Source organism: Podarcis bocagei (assembly GCF_964188305.1).
Source record: "Podarcis bocagei genome assembly, chromosome: Z".
Classification (NCBI taxonomy): domain Eukaryota; kingdom Metazoa; phylum Chordata; class Lepidosauria; order Squamata; family Lacertidae; genus Podarcis; species Podarcis bocagei.
In genome coordinates this window covers 8,296,107-8,312,898 of record NC_138140.1, presented here as the reverse complement: position 1 = coordinate 8,312,898, position 16,792 = coordinate 8,296,107, and positions in this window count along the sequence as shown.

Sequence of the window (16,792 nt, the reverse complement as noted above, 5' to 3'; positions counted from 1 at the left end):
CATACATATTATATTTGTAAATTCACATTTTCGCATTACATTATGTACCAACATTTATCCATTTCTTATTTCTTGCCCTGTGTCTTCCCTCCACCCGTGTGTGACTTCCTTGCTATTATTTTGTAACTTTATTATTGAGATTGTAATTTTGTATCTTAACAATTAAAAGTTCAATCTTATATATCTGCTTAGCTTAAACTTAACTTTGTGAAATCAGTCTATACATATCAATAAATTCTTGTTGGAGCATCTTTTGGTCATGTATTCTTCTACACATTTCCATTCCTGTTTGAGATTTTGATTAGATTGCATTCTAATTTTTTGCTGTCATTTTTGTAATTCAATCATTTCAAAAAAATTATGTTGCCAATCTTTCAATGTTGGTGCTTCTTCTGATTTCCAAAGTGAGGGCGATCTGGCTGCAACATCTGTCACCCCATTGATCGCCAGGGTTGATTCGGCTGATCTGGCTGGCTAGGCGGGTGTCCCCTTCCTCCCTCACCGCTCCATGTGCGTCCCTCCCAAAGCTGCGTGCTCGGTGGAAGAGGACAACCATCCCAGATAGAAGGAGTGTACCGTTCTTCGGTCAAGGGTATACAATAGCTGTATACCCTGCTAGAACCTCCAAACAAGCTCAAGGTTAACACTTTATTCCTGAATAGAACTGTGGTATATTCACGATACCTAGGTTCTGCACATGGACAAGAGAGAGTGGTACACAAACACACAATCAACACCCCTTCAGCCAGCCTGAGCACTGCATGACCCTACGTTCATGCGTTCTTTGGCCAAGATGCAGTTGAACTGGCACATCATCATGGCACAGGTAACTCTGGGGTCATTAAGCATGTTGCTGGTCAATTGCAGAGTGTCAGAAGTAAACACACAAATTGTGTGTGTGCAGGGACAAACACACACACAAACAGGTCTTGTACTGGAAGAGAAATGTTTCAGACAATGGCCTCAAATAACTTTGCGTACACCAGCTGCCCACAACATATGCACATTTTTTTTTCTATACGAAGGACCAGATTTTTGCCAGATGTTTTCTTTCACTGGCTGCAAATTCAGGCTCTCATCTGCGAAGCCAAAGATGACGTGAATCCTGGCTGGGTTCCCATGTCTGTCCCCAACATCCACAAAACAGCTGCGTAATGTGAGAACTGTTCACTCATATATTTTTTGCTCAGAGGCACCCCCTGCACACATTTATGCAGTAACACTTCATAAGAGTTTTTGCTGTATTTGGCCAAGGAAAGAAAGAAATAGACCAATGTGGCTGAAGCGCACTGTCCAGACAGTGACAAGGAAAATAGACAGACGCCAATATAGCAGGGTTTTTGTTGAACCCCAAGGAACTATAAGGAGCAGAGTTTCCACAAGTCCATTTGAGTTTATCCAGGGATTCCCTAAGCAAGACTTTGATGTTTCATGTCTCATTTGTCAGACTCCAGTTTTGAGGCTCATTTGCCTTTCTTTGCCACAGATACAAGGCCTGCTATGATGTGTTTTATCAGTGCTGCCTGGCTCACTGTGGGAAAGCATGAGGAACATAAGGAACTGCCTTATATTGGGACAATTTCTACATTCCTAGGTGCATACTAGGAACCAAAACTGGTAGCTGGTGAATGTCTTCCTCCCCACCCACCCCCAGCAGTATACCATTTTATTTTTTAAATAATCTTTTTATTAAACATTTTCTGCATATACAATAAAAACACACTAGGAAGAGAATAAAGAAGAAAAAGAAAATGAAATTGTAACTCTCTATTTAAATGAAAGGCCTCTATTAAGATTAAGTCTTAAACCAGGCATCCTCAACCTCGGCCCTCCAGATGTTTTGAGACTACGATTCGCATCATCCCTGACCACTGGTCCTGCTAGCTAGGGATCATGGGAGTTCTAGGCCAAAAACATCTGGAGGGCCAAGGTCAAGGAAGCCTGTCTTAACCCTTATTCCACACAAAGTGAGCCCTCCCAGCCTCCCACCTTGGGAGACCCTCTCTGTCCTGTCCCTCACACAGGACCCTTCATCAAAATGTCTTGATGCACAACCCGCTCAGCTGGTCTACTTTATAAGAGCATAGGAAGAGCCTGCCAGATGACAGCAGTTGTCCATCCAGTGGATGGACCAAGGGAAGTCAGTGGATTAAGGTCCTCTTCCCCAGCAGAACACAGCAGGCAACAGCTGTTGTGACAATTTTGCTCTGTGCACAGGAAAAACCTGAGCCTGATTTCTGCATGGTAGGAACTGAGTCTGACAGTTTCTGGAACAACTGCCATATTAAGGGGGAGAGTTTGCCAAGCTGCATGTGACATGCCACTTTGGTTGGTTCTTCCATGAGGAGGAAAAGAACTGGAAGGAGGCAATCATCTGGCTGAAGGAAGCTATGGATCATAAAACCATAGAATCATTCTATGATTCATATGGATCATTCCAGTCATAGAGTTGTAAGGGACCACAAGCATCATCTGTTCCAGGAATGTCCAGTTCCCAAGAGACTGCGATCTACTCCCACTATAAAAACAAAACAAAACTGGCAGTGATCTACCCATTGGATTGGCCAAAGTTGTTGAGCTTTTTTGGGGGGAGCCTTACCACACTTTTGGCTTTGTGAAAACCCTCATGTTGCCCAAGCTGGCTACACAGTACTGTGATGACATCACACTTGCTGTGTGATCCCTGATTGGCTGGACCAAGCTCACAAGAATAACTCCATTGTATTAAAAATAAGAATATGCCAAAGAGGCAAAGGCAGGAAACATGAGTGAACCATGCGTAATAAGTAAGGTGGTATACCTCTCAAAGAATATCCACGCCCATTTAAAAAATATGGTGCATTAATAACTAGCAATAGTCCTGTTAACTTTCTCTGAAACATTGCTGTTGATAGCAGTGTATTCTTAAGTTTGAGGACATTTAAGAGGATTAGGTAAAGGTGGGGGTGAAAATGCAATATAATGAGTACTCTCATTGTTTTCTCTTTTTTCTAGTTGTAGAGACCATTCCTCTGGCACGATAATTAAAGGCAGAACAGCCCCCATGGAGCATATTAAATGTTCTTGCTCCATCCTTCCTAGTAAGAGCTGCACAGCATATAAAATAAAATTTTCCATCCTTAAAAAAAAGCATCCAGGCTGCTTGGATAAGACATCTCTGCTCAGTGAACTGATGTTTACTTTCAGCTGGGATCTGCATCAAGTTTTCAGTAATGCACCTCCCAGCAACAGAACAAAGATCAATGGAGGCAACCCATTGTTGTTTTCTTCTACTTTGTACCTGTTTCCCAGGCTTCATCAATTAGCAATGACTCCTTTCTTGAAACCATCTGCAATGGAAAGAGATCCTTTTATGAATCAAAAGCTATTTGTTAGTGTGAGTGCCCAGGATGAGGTTTCTCAAGCAATACTTGATTCTCAGAAAACACAATGCAGATGCTAGCCTTTGGCTTCAGCTTCAGCTTCGTGGTGACAGCAATAGGACACTATTTTAAACTCAGCAAGGCACTAGTAGTAGGGGTCATGATTACAGATGGGGGAACAAATGTATTTTGTCAGTATTTTAAGCAAACAACCCCAGTCTGATATCTGGATAGGGACCCAGCTGCACACTTTTCTGAATTTTGTGGTGCACCTTAGGGTTGTTGTTGTTGTTTTAAGTGTACAAAGGATATGTCAAGGTGGAAAGTGCATGTTTTAGAATGTGAGTGAGGAAATTCAGACCAGGACCAATTGTGCCTCCCCAGTCCTCTCTATTTGACCACTGAATTCTCCCCAGACCACATCCACTCTCCCCAGGTTACACCAGAAACTAGTCATGTTCCACACCCTCCATTTTTTTAAAAGAAACCTCTAGAATGCACCCATAAGGTCTGATAATGCCTCTTGCGTGTTCAAAAGATGTGTGTGCAGAAACTAGCCGACCAATTTTGCCTCTCTTTTGCCTCTGACCTTCCCAACACTGGAATTGGCCCCTGGAGGTGACCAAAGTGAAAATGTGGCCATTGCTTAAACAAATTCCATACCACTTGTATGGGTGGATGGAAAGAAAACAACATAAAAGCAGTGGGGGCAGGGAGAGTGAAAGATGTTGCATGGATGCACACAGAGAGGATGCTCAATAAAATTCACCGTACCCTGATTTTCCACTCATGAACAGGTTGGAGAGAGCTTGGGGAGGCCACTTTCACTCCACTTCCTTGAAGTCTCTCAGCCCCACTCACCTCACAGAGTGTTTGTTGTGGGGGAGGAAGGGAAAGGAGATTGTTAGCCGCTTTGAGACTCCCTAGGGTAGTGATAAAGCGGGATATCAAATCCAAACTCTTCTTCTTCTTCTTCTTCTCTTAATATACCAAATGCAATCAAAATGCATATTTAATTTTAATATGCCTGCAAAAAATGAATAGGTTAAAATGTGGGGGGAACCATGCAAACATAATATAAATTGTCATGCATTTTTCTTTCAAATGTACAGATGCAGAAAGAGGATGGAATATACAAATGAGTGTATATGAACTGGCATAGAAGAGAAAGAGGTAGATATGCCCAGCCATAGACTGTGCACAGTTGCCACCAGATGCTCTGAAATACAAGAGTGGGGGATGATTATAGAGAGGTCTCTGGATACCGTGTTATGTTGTTAAAACCCTTCCTTTTTCCCCTTCAGCAGGAAGAAGTGAATGAATTATTCTCTGCAAGAAAGGAACAGCAGTTTCCTTAGTGGCATACCTTGGGGTCTGAACATCAGGACACTTAAAGCTACCCTGCTACAAACTCCTGCAATGATGGTTGCTGGTAATGGCTGTACCAGACACTGATTCAAAAAAAAATCTGGCAGCTATTCTTAATGGGAACACCATCCCTCCAGCGCCTGTTATTCAGTACGTATATTCAGAGTATCACTTTGCTGTCTTCTAAGCACAAAAACACTATGTTCCTCCACTCACATTTTCTCTAGATCCTTGTTGTTCTTGGGGCTATAAATTAAGCAATTGAACAAGTCCTGGTAGCAATAAGAATGGAAGAATCCAGGTCTAGAGTTGAGGAATGCCAAACTGAAATCAAGTGGATAGATGGCAGCATTTTTTATTTGTTATGAAGGGTTCCCCAACTTTTGTTTGGGCCTGGAAATCTAAAAGCTGTGGGCACACAAAATACTCATTTAATTGGGGGGGGGGTACTGAGAGGTGAGACCTATAACTGGACAGAGTAGTTTACTTCTGATATGTGACAGTTTCACATGAATTCCTTCATAAATCCTGTTTCTGCACAAAACAGTAAAAATCCACTGTTAAAATAGTATTTAATTCCACAATTAAATATGTATTTGATACACAGTAGCTTGATGTATGGGTTTTTTGTTTTTGTTTTTGCATGCAATATGTTTTTTGAACCAAACCATTGCAAAATTCAGGAAAGTGTCTACTGAGAGCGTAAAATGGCAGCTAAGAACACTTCTGCAAGGAAAAGTGAATGTCTTCCTTTTGCACTAGGTTGAGCTCATCTCTTTCCTTTCATAAGAACACAAAAAGAGCCCAGCTAAGTTGGGCAAAGGGCCCAACTAGCCTAGAATCATGTTTTCACTGTAGCCAACCAAATACTCCAATAGAAAGCCCAGAATCAGGACCTGAGCACAGTGGCACTTTGCTCATTTGTGAGTCCCAGTAGCTGGCATTCAGAACAATACTTTGCTCAGATTGGAAAGCCCCTGAGATCTCTTCCAACCATGTAAATCTGTGATGGCATGGTAACTGCCTAGCCTTCTGACGTTCCTAATATGGAAAGAAGTTCAAGGCATTGGCCAGCATAGCTTTTGCTTAGGCTTATGGAAGCCTCATTGACTGGCCTTTTCTCCACCTATTCAATTATTCAGAAAATGAGCTCTTGCAGACCATACAGTGTATGGCATCCTGAATCAAAAGCAGTTTCTCAAGGGCAAAAAGAAGTGTTGGCTGCCCTGTTGGAATGCTTTTAAACTATGCAGAAATAAAAACACAACAAAATGCCATAGCAGAGAGGAAAATATTCCTGGGTATGAAGCCTTTCTTTCCCTTTGCTTGCATCGGGGAATGGGGTACCTGTGGCCCTCAAACTGTCCCCAGACACTAGCTCTCATGCCATAACCAGTATGGCCAACAATTAGGGATTATACAATCTGTAATCCTGGAATAATACCTGGCGTGCCACAGTTCCCCCCCATTTTGTCTGGGATGAGTCAAGGTTTTATTATCACCCTACAATGATCAAATTCTGTTATTTATTATAGTTCAGAGGTGATGCTAAAGGCCACAATTTGTAAGCATTCAAGGGGGGGGGGTCCTGTTTGAACTTATTTTGCATTTCTTATACAAATTATATTGAATTTGACTAATCTATTTAATAAATTGTGTGTTATAGTTTCAATTTTGATATACCCTGCCCTGGGAGCTTCAGTGAATAAATAATAAATAAATAAATAGATTGCTGCTTCAGCAGATGTCAAATTAGAAGCAACAATGAGCAAAGATGAGCAAGAGATTTGAACAAATCCCTAATAACGAGACAAGGTGACATGTTCTAGGGGGATTTGTGGCTTGTGCAAATCCTTGGAGGAGGGAGCAAGTTTGCAAGGGCAAACACACTCCTCGCCCCCCAACTTTTCTTGCAAATTTCTTCTTTTTAATGATTTTTATTTTTGAGTTTTAGAGTTTTACAATTACACTTTCCCCCATTTTTATACAATAGCTCTGCTTGACTTCCCACCCAGCGTTCCATGACAGTTCTTTTACATCATTCCTCCACCCAATTTTCCACACGTATCTTTCATATTAGCAACTGTTGGTCACAAAGTACCCTCTACCTGGAATTTATATTTTTGTAAATATTCCCCTAGGTATTCCCACTCACTTCTCGTCACTTTTTTTTGTCTTGGGTTCTTATTTTAGATGTCATACTGGCAAGCTCTGCATATTCAATTAGTTTGTATAGCCATTGTTCTTTCCCTTTGTTTTCCTGAAAATTTCATCTATTTCTGCCCCAGATTAATAAAAAATAAAAAACCCAAAACATGTTAATGTTCTACTGTGCAAAAACCACTAGGCATATGTACCTGTAATGTGGCCCACCTACCCCACTCTGAGGCAGATGGAAAGCCTGGAAATTCCATCCACTAACAGAACTGGAGGGAGTGGGGGGGGAGCCATTTTTTTAATTTCTGAAAAGTGATGGAAAATAGACATGAGTCATTTCAGACAATTTATGAAGCACCTCTGTATGAGACAGTCTGATTTCCAAAGTGCTGAATCCAGATGAAAACCAAATAATGTGGCCCGTTCATATCTTAAAGTTTTCAATAAAATGAAATGATGCGTATAAGATAGTATCTAAGTCCTACTCCAAATAGATATATTGAAATTAATGGACCCAAGTTATTTTTTTATAAAAATAATATTTATAACCATCATGTGTTACAAGGTGGTATACATGATATAATAACATCAGTGAAAGCCTCAATAAAAACATCAATAAAATGGTTTGAAAGAAACCATGGTTTTAAAGAAAACAAATCATATTACAGTGGTACCTCAGGTTAAGAACTTAATTCGTTCTGGAGGTCCAGTCTTAACCTAAAACTGTTCTTAACTTGAGGTACCACTTTAGCTAATGGGGCCTCCTGCTGCCGCCGCGCCACTGCCACGCGATTTCTGTTCTCATCCTGAAGCAAAGTTCTTAACCCAAGGTACTATTTCTGAGTTAGTGGAGTCTGTAACCTGAAACGTCTGTAACCTGAAGTGTCTGTAACCTGAGGTACCACTGTACAAAGACCTGTTTTCAGAAGACATCTAAAAGGAGGAAGATTTTTGCAAAACCTCTAGGGGCAGGAAATTCTACAGAGCAGGGTTAGCTATATGAAAGGCTCAATCCCTATTAAAACAGCAACTGAAGCGCCAGTGCATGATAGAGGTCATACATATCATTGGGTCTACTCTGAGTAGGACTAACATTGGCTATAACTCATGTAATGAGTTTGCCAGGTCTCATGTGGTTTGGACTTGGACGTGGAAGCGGTGGTGCTTGGGTGCTAATGATTTCAGATTAGGGAGTGAATCATGGTGGCTACTGGTAACAGTTAGACGCTGCCTGTGCAAAGTGCATTAACTGTGTAATCTTATGGACACTGAAGAGACAGTAAAATAGCAAATGCTGTCAGTCTCAACCCAAGCAGAATAGATTGTGTCCTTTTGATTCTGTCCCCTCACCCTGAGATTCTACCTCCTCCCTCTAGAAACCATGAGACCTAAAACTATGTAAGTTTATGTCATTATTGCTATTTGGCAACTCCACCATACCAAAATATGTCCAGGAAGGCACCCATCTGTATCCCCCCCCCCCCACTATTGCATTTTATTTATGTTGTAGTCTGTAGTGAAGAATCTGCAATGTTTTCTTTTGATAGCATCTGCTTTTACTCAGTGGTCTTTTTTGGATTCTGTTTTTTGTCCACTGTTCATCTATTTTCACGGGTTTATTTGATTTGGCTGTGACCTGGAAAGAGGTTCTGACCTCAAAGCCTAGGCTGATAGTTTTCCAACACAATATCCTCTTCCCAAATCCTGGAGTGGAAAATGCATCTGTAAAAGGGCCACTTGCAGAGGTTCGTGTTGGTACATGACACTCTATGTTTTTGAGCCAAAGGCGCATGAATACTAAGACACCAGGCACAACATAGCCTACCATTTCATGACCTGCAGCTATGAAGGTCTTAGTGCCGAGAATAAAACTCCGACACCTTATCACCTCAAAGTATCTGCTGCCTGAGGTAGCTGCTTCACTCAGTCTAACAGTAGTGCTGGCTCAGCAAAAATACCCGAGATCGAGGCTGTGAAATTAGGGCAGAATTTTCAAATGAGTTGACTAGGGGCAGAAGGAAGCCTTTTAAAAATTGTCAGAGGAGACTGCCTTCCCACAACTTTTAGTGATGGTGATTGCAAATTTTATTTAGTCGTATAATTTGTATCCTGCCTTCCAGAAGTGGCTAGGGTAGCAAACATCAGAATTGCCCTGGCGCCTAGCCAGACAGAGGCTTTACTTATAAGTAAGAAACAGGCAAGCTGAGCAGCTGACATAGTCCTCAGGAATCACAGTTCAAGAGCAGGGCAAGAAGTTATAAACTGGACAATGAAGATGTCCCAACAGATGTCCCACACCCACACCCTTCCAGCCAACCTTTAAAGACAAGGCAGGGCATACTCACTCACAAGATTCTTTTGTCTTACAGGAATGGTAAGATTGCAAATATGCAGTCCTCCATGGCAGGTAGGTTTGCTCTGCTCTGTGAAGGTAGTACCTGATTCTAGGTTACAATAGTGCATCCTCCTGCTCAGGCTCTTGTTCAGTCAAGCCGTATCCAGTTTAGCTTCCCACCCCTCTGCCTCATGGCTGAGCAAAGCCCTCACCAGGCTCCACTGAGGCTCTGCATTTCACAGGAAGGTAAGAGGGGAGAGCTGACATCCTTGCTCCCCCTTCCAAAGTGACTGAAAACAGGATGGAAGGGGGAGATGCCCCCCACTCCAACCCAGGTCGCCATCAATCACTGCCCCTTCTCCTCCTTCGTCAGAGCCTGCCAACCCAAGCCTGATCCCAATAATTCTGTGGAACCCATGATGGGAAAAAATAAAACAAATATAACTTTTAAATACCTACAATTTAAAAGCGATCTATCAACTATCAACTATCAACTGCCTGTAAAAGGCAAAAGATTTATAGGACCTGGAAAAAAAGCAGAGTATCTTCCTGTTTCTTTAAATTTCTCCTGAAAGTTAATAATGGGGGAGGGAGTTGCACCTCATCAGGGAGGGCATTCCACATATGGGGAACCAAAACTGAGAAGGCACTGTCAATGCCACCAAAGCAACAACCAGAGGCAGCATGATTATCAGCACAATATTAGTGTATTTCCAGGAATCAGGATATGAATAACCATTTGTGAAGGTTTACTTAAACAGTCTCAGAAGCCTTGATAATAACAAACCATAGTTGCATAATGCAACAAGTAATGCAGTGCAAAAGAAATCCAGAATAGAAGCACTAGCATAATAATCAGGAAAACAAACACAGTCATCATCACGTCTGAATATACCCCTACTGTACAAAGGTGTCACATTACTCTGCCCACTTTTGCTTCTGAACCCACCTACCACTGTCATATGACCCCTGGATGGTTCCCTATGAGGGAATGTGAACCTGGGACAGAAAAATGTTTCCTCATCTCTGCTTGGAAAGCTTCAAAGTATTTCAACAGCAGGGTTCCTCACCAACACAATGGTGAGGGGGGTCACTACTGGAAACAGATTTTTCCATGTTGATGCCTGCACTGTGGAATTCCTTCTCCAAAGCATCCTAATTGTTAAATTTTCATTGTATTCAACTTCAATGGATTCAGTGGGTTCAATGGATTTGGGTCCCATTACTACAGTAGTACCTTGGGTTACAAACGCTTCAGGTTACAGACACTTCAGGTTACATACTCCGCTAACCCAGAAATAGTACCTCAGGTTAAGAACTTTGCTTCAGGATGAGAACAGAAATCGTGCGGCAGTAGAGCGGTGGCAGCAGGAGGCCCCATTAGCTAAAGTGGTACCTCAGGTTAAGAACAGTTTCAGGTTAAGAACGGGCCTCTGGAATGAATTAAGTTCTTAACCAGAGGTACCAATGTAGTAGTTTATTAGCTTCAGTTTATTAAAACAGATTGTAACCTGCGCATACACACACAGTAGTTGAAGATCAAAGTTCTTGGACAGAATCTGTGAAAAGCAACTGGTCAAAACATAGTCCTCATCTCCAGAGGACCATTTCTTTTGTTGGACAAGGATGTTGTTTACATCTGCCTGTCCTCCGTCGGTAGCAATTTTTGGCTTTGCAAACAGTTTCAAACAGAAAAAAGCTCATCCCTGGTGATATCCTCTTACCAAGTGAAGGAGGCATTTCTACCCACAAATTTATTCATTTTTCCTTCCCTTGCACAACAGTGAGACATTGGTCATATTCCACACTTCCATCAAATTGATGGCTGCATCAGACAAGGAAGTTGCGGTTAGACGCAGTTAGGAGAATGGGAAAGAGGGAACCATGCATGCTTGTGATCTATTCTAAACAGACAACAAAATTGATGTAATCACCTAAGGATCTGCTAGAACATTTGAATCTTTGGTAGTACATGTGCATGACAACTGGGGTGTAGGTCAATGTTGCATATGGAAAAAGCAGGATAGGGAAAGTGTATGTGGGGTAATGCATTTGAGGTTAACCTTATATGGAAACCATAGGTTTAAGAACTGCATAAAAAGAAGAAAAAACATGACCTTGAATGATTTGTTTGTACCTGGACCAACCCTGTGGGTTGTGGGCTGGAGAGTATTGGGAGTGAGCTGACAGGTCATCATGGCTCCTTTTAATCTTTACTATGTAAGAAATGACTCTTCCTTCTTTTTTATCTACTGTACTTGTGTGAAGCTGAGGGTATTTATCTTTTCAAAACCATAAAGCTCATTTAAGTCATAATCTCATTTGTTCTATGACCAGCAAGTGATCAGCTTGAAGAGCCAGAAGAGAGTGGTACGGATGTTTTGTGGGAGCTTCCACATCAAAGTTCTGGTACCTAGTAATTAAAAATCTTCTAAAACTAAATATGTAACACAAAGTAGGGAGGAAAGAGGCAAGGGAACACTGGAGCTGGTCCTAAGATGGGGCAGAGAGAGGCAGCTGCCTCTTGCAGCAGATACCGAAGTGGTAGGGGGAGTGAACAGTGCTCAGAGTTCCACATGGCCTGCCCTGTGACCCACCCCCCACTAGCCTGCTGCCCTTGAGCATGGTGGAAGATACAGTTATTTTACCAGTATTGGAGTAAGATTCAGCTACCAGTCCGGTTGGCTTCTTTATGGGTCTGGTGGGACCCATATTGCTTTTTACCTCAGGCAGCAAAAGGCCTTGTGGCTTGGAAGCAGCTTCGGTGAGAGTACGCATGACACAAAACTTTCTGTAGTAGTGAGACATGGCAGGGGGCACTATTTTCTTATTTGCCTCAGCTGGCAAAATGTTTTGGTCTGGACCTAGAGAATGCATATGCATGCAGAGAGAGAGAGAGAGAGAGAGAGAGAGAGAGAGAGAGAGAGAGAGATCACACTTATTAGCAACCTTCACCAACCTGGTGCCCCCTCCAGATGTTTTGGACTTCATGTTTTGGCTGCTGTGTGTTGTAGTCCAAAAACATCTGGAGGAGGGCACCAGGTTGCTGAATACTGCTTAAGAGAAGCAGCAATGGAGATTATTGAAGTGAATGTGATAGCAAAAGACCACAGAGAGTCAAACATATCTCCCCAACTACCATATTATGTAATGTGGAAGAAATGAAATACAAGGATCCAAGCCAAATAGGAACAAGATATTTTTTCCATTTAAAAAGAAAGAAAGAAAAACTAGACATGCATTTCTATAGGAGAGGCAATTTCCTTCAAGCTGCCTCTGAGTAGTTAGGGGATAACATTACATAGGACATTATGCTACATTCAGTAGCAAGCATTATAAGATCATATGATTTAGAGACAAGGAAAGGGGAACCAATATTAGCTCATCTTGTCTGTCTTTAGAAGGTAGGATTGCCAGGTTTTTTGAATACAGAGGAACTGCAACTGCTCTGGGCAAAAACAGATGCATGGAACATTTGCATTCATCACTGATCGTTATAAGCACAGGCTCTAGTAAATTTCTGAAAGAGCCTGGCTTTTACACATTCCCCACCCTTCTTCCATAGAGCTATAGCCAGCCTACATTTCTCTTCTCCGCTGTCCCCACACAGAAAACCTTAATCTTCACAACAATCCTTTGAAGTAGGTTAGGCTGAGAGAGAAAGGTCATCCAGCAAGCCTTATGCTGTGAGAATTGGGTTGCAGGTATCCCTCAGACACTGTAACCCATGTATGGGTTTTCAGTCTGAGCGCCACATCCTCCCATGACAAAGCATGTTGATTGGGGCAAAAAGCAAAGGGGGTGGGTCAACAGATGTAGCACATGTTTGAGTGTGGATGTGTAGAAACCTCTGGGTTTTGCATGATTGGAGTTTAGCCCTACTGTCCAAAGATTAAGAGTCATATTTATTGCCCAACCCATTTTTATTCAGGCCAACCCCCAAGCCCCCAGCATACAGCATTCTCCACAAAGGTATGTGGCCTTCTGGGTGAAATAAGCCCCTTGCCCCTTGTCAAGCTCATAAAGAAAACCATTGGCTGGCAAGACATACCCTTTAAAGCAGAGCTTTCCAAACTGTGTGTTGCAACCCATTAGTCTGTCAGCTGCAGTGTGTAGGTGTGTCACGCAAACGCTCCCCATGCTCCTCCTGGGGCTTGAAAGGGGTTAGTTCAACCTCTGGGTTGCTAGTAAAGCTGAATTACTGTGTCGTGAAATGATGCATGTCTAAAAAGTGTGTCACCAACATGAAAAGTTTGGAAAGCTCTGCATTAAAGGGTTCTAACCAGTGAGTGGAAAAAATGAATGTGGGAAGGGAGAACTGATACCCTGGTGTAAGGTGTTCCACAATCTCGAAATGGCCACTGAGAAGGCAGTTTCTCTTGCCCTGGTCCCAACCTCAGGCATGGTGCAGCAGTGGTGTAGTATGCTGGCAGGGCCACGGCCCCTGGAACATTTTTTTGAGGCTGCATGGCCAGGCATTCCCAAGATAGGTTCCCTGTCTTGGACCCTGGCTCAACACTGCCAGTCACAGCTCCGCTCCAGGGACAAGCCTGGAGGGGCAGAGGAGGGTGGGTGGAGTGGACCAAGGCAGCTTTCTCGTACTTGGCCACAGCTCCACTCCTGGGTTAACTTTAACCCTTCCCACTCAGAGGGGGGCAGCACCCCACACACATGCCTCAGTGGTGGTAGCAAATGCTCCATTGCTGTGGTGGAATGGGGTCTTAGGGAGTGGACAAGATCTGAGTAAAGGAGACAGAACTCTCAGGACCTTGTCAGTGAAGATCATAATTATTTATATATTATTTATTGTTTATTATTAATTGTTTATATACCATGTTTCTGGTGGGCCTCAGGAAGTGGTTTTCGTAAGATTATTAAAACAATAAGCATTTTAAAGAAAAGGTTACAAAAGAATAGAAAATACAACTTGCTTGTTTAGAAAAAGCTGCGACCGCTTCTCCTTCTCTCCCCTCGGGGCAACATGGTCCTTCAGATGCAGCTGTGGTGGCCATGGGGGGGGGGGGTAGAGAAAAGCCACTATGGGAGCTGGCTGGTGACAATTCCTCAGGCCTCTTTCTTCTCCACTCCCCTCAAAGGCAAGGTGGTCCTCCAGATTCTCAGCATCAAGTGTGGACGTCCTATATGAGTAGCATTTTTTGCTGCTAAATGCATTGAAATCTTATATGCCATCAGCCAGCTCTTGCCTGTCTGCCTTACAATCAGTCCGGGGGGAGGCTATCAGCTTCCTTTTCCTTAGTCTCAGTGTTGACCCACATAGAACTCAGCAGGGAGGAGGAGAAAACTAGAATTAGTTGGCTTTGTCTTTTATTGGCTCTGGTGCCACTTACACTGGGCTTCCTGCCTTCCAACCTACCACTTCCCATGGATGCCATCCCCCACAGTCAATAAGCATTGCTTTTCTCTACCATCACCATGTCAATAACATCTAGCCCCAATGTTGCAGAGCTAAAAGATTAGTGCTCTTCCCCCCCCCCTCCTTCCATCATCAAGAGTGACACGTTCAAATTCTGAAATGATGCTTTCAGCTTAATGATGATAAGTAAATACTGAATACTCAGAAAGTATTCAGAGGTCACCTGAATTTCTAGGGAAATTAAAGATTTGATGATAAATGAATATTGATTATGGTGTAAAGGTGATAAGAGGATCTCCCACTTTCCCCTTCTCTTTGTTATATAATTATTTTAAAAAGAAAAGAAACATTAACAAAGATGAGATCCAACAATAAGAATGCAAGTGAAAGAGAAATGGAACCACTTTTTTGTCAACATCAACCTGGAGTAGGGTGCTGTCATACCTAGAGCAGGGATGGGGAACGTTTGTACAATAGGCTGCTTTGTACTAGAAAGATGCACCAGATTTGACTAAGCTGAACCAAATCAGACCCATTCAGGTATGTCAGCGGGTGGCTGACAGAGGGTGCTGCATCAGTCTGGAAGCAAAGGCAGTCACTGGCTTGGAAAACTCAGTGAAAAGGCCAATAACCTACCCTGACCTCCAGCCGCATCTTCCTTGGAAAATGTAGGAACCCAAAGCCACCTTACTCTACTTCCTGTCTAGTGCCCCATCTCTAAGCAGCACCTTGCATTCTTATGCATCCACAAACCAGCTGCTGAATAGAGGCATTGATTCTGTGTGGTGCACGGTGCTCATTGTTTTCCTGCAGAAAACCAGTTTAAGAAGACACACCCCACAGAACTGAGCCTCCACTCTTGGTGGGGAGAGGGGGGCAATGCCTCAGTCCCCAGCCCCCTCCTGGCCATATGTTTCAATAAAGGTTTAAAAAAGTAATTAAACATTAGCCCCATGCCAATACTAATTTGGTACTGGATCCAGGAAGTTGTGTCATTTCTTGGGTTGGCCCATTGTGGGGCAGTCTGATTCATGGAGCCTAGATTGGGGGCATGAGGCAGATTGGGAGTCTCTGCACACCCTTAGTTTCTGCACACAGTTGCACACCTGTTTATCCTCCACCAAGGCAGGCAAAGGAAACTATCAAAGTTCCAGGACACAATCCAGCCAGGCAAAAGCACTAATGATTAGTTCAGGTTCAATCCTTGGCCTCTCCAGGTGGGGCTTGGAATGCCCCTTTGAGGCCAATTGTGGGTCCAAAAGTCAGGAAGGCAGTTTCTGCACATGCCATAGAGGGAAGTGAAGTACAGATGGGCTCATCAACCTGGTAAGGGAACTCATCTAAGATAAGGAAAACTCTGATCCTAAACCTCTGCTGTCTTGCACGATATATTCAGGAGAAGAAAAGGCTAAAGAGAAAATCCTACATAAATCCAGAGTGGAGTCCCTAAGATGGTTGAATGGTGCCTTGTACATCTCCTTTTGGCAACTCCTACAGCTGAGCTGATGCATCTGTACAGGACATCTGTACACACTGTCCAGGCTCACACCCTGAGGTCACTTCAATGCTGTTAGCAGAGTGGTTTTACATCAGCCCCTGAGGTGCACCCCGTTATCTCTCAAGACAGATGGGTGACAACAACTAACAACTATGGATGTACACCCTGACAAACAAAGGATTGCAAAATTTCGTGACATCTCTATTCACAGCTGCTGTGTTTGAGTGTGTTTTAATTTCCATCTAAACATCACCTCAAGACTTTAGAAAGTTCAGTTCAACAGGCCAGGATCAGAGCATAACAGCCCCATCTGCTTAGAAGTTGTTTGCGTAAGAGTAGGGGGGGTGCTCTGCCAGTCATGGTCATATTTCAAAAAAGAGTGTGACAGGGATTTCTGCCTCCCCCCCCCCCAACTTCCAAGCTTCCCCTAAAACTTGAGATGAAACCAAGAATGGAAAATTGGAGTCGAAAAGAGTGGAAAACATTAGGATAGAAAGCCATTATTTATTATAGAACACCTATGTGCATCTTTTCAATATAGCTTTCCCACATCAGAGCATTTCAATAAGAGCAAAATGTCATTTGTGTTGTTATTGTCAAATCCTGGAGAGTCTGCTGAAACTATTTGCACTGTCTGTTCTATTGGAAATGATAAAGTTTTCCAACGGAGGTGGAGCCCAGGCCTAAGAGCTGACATG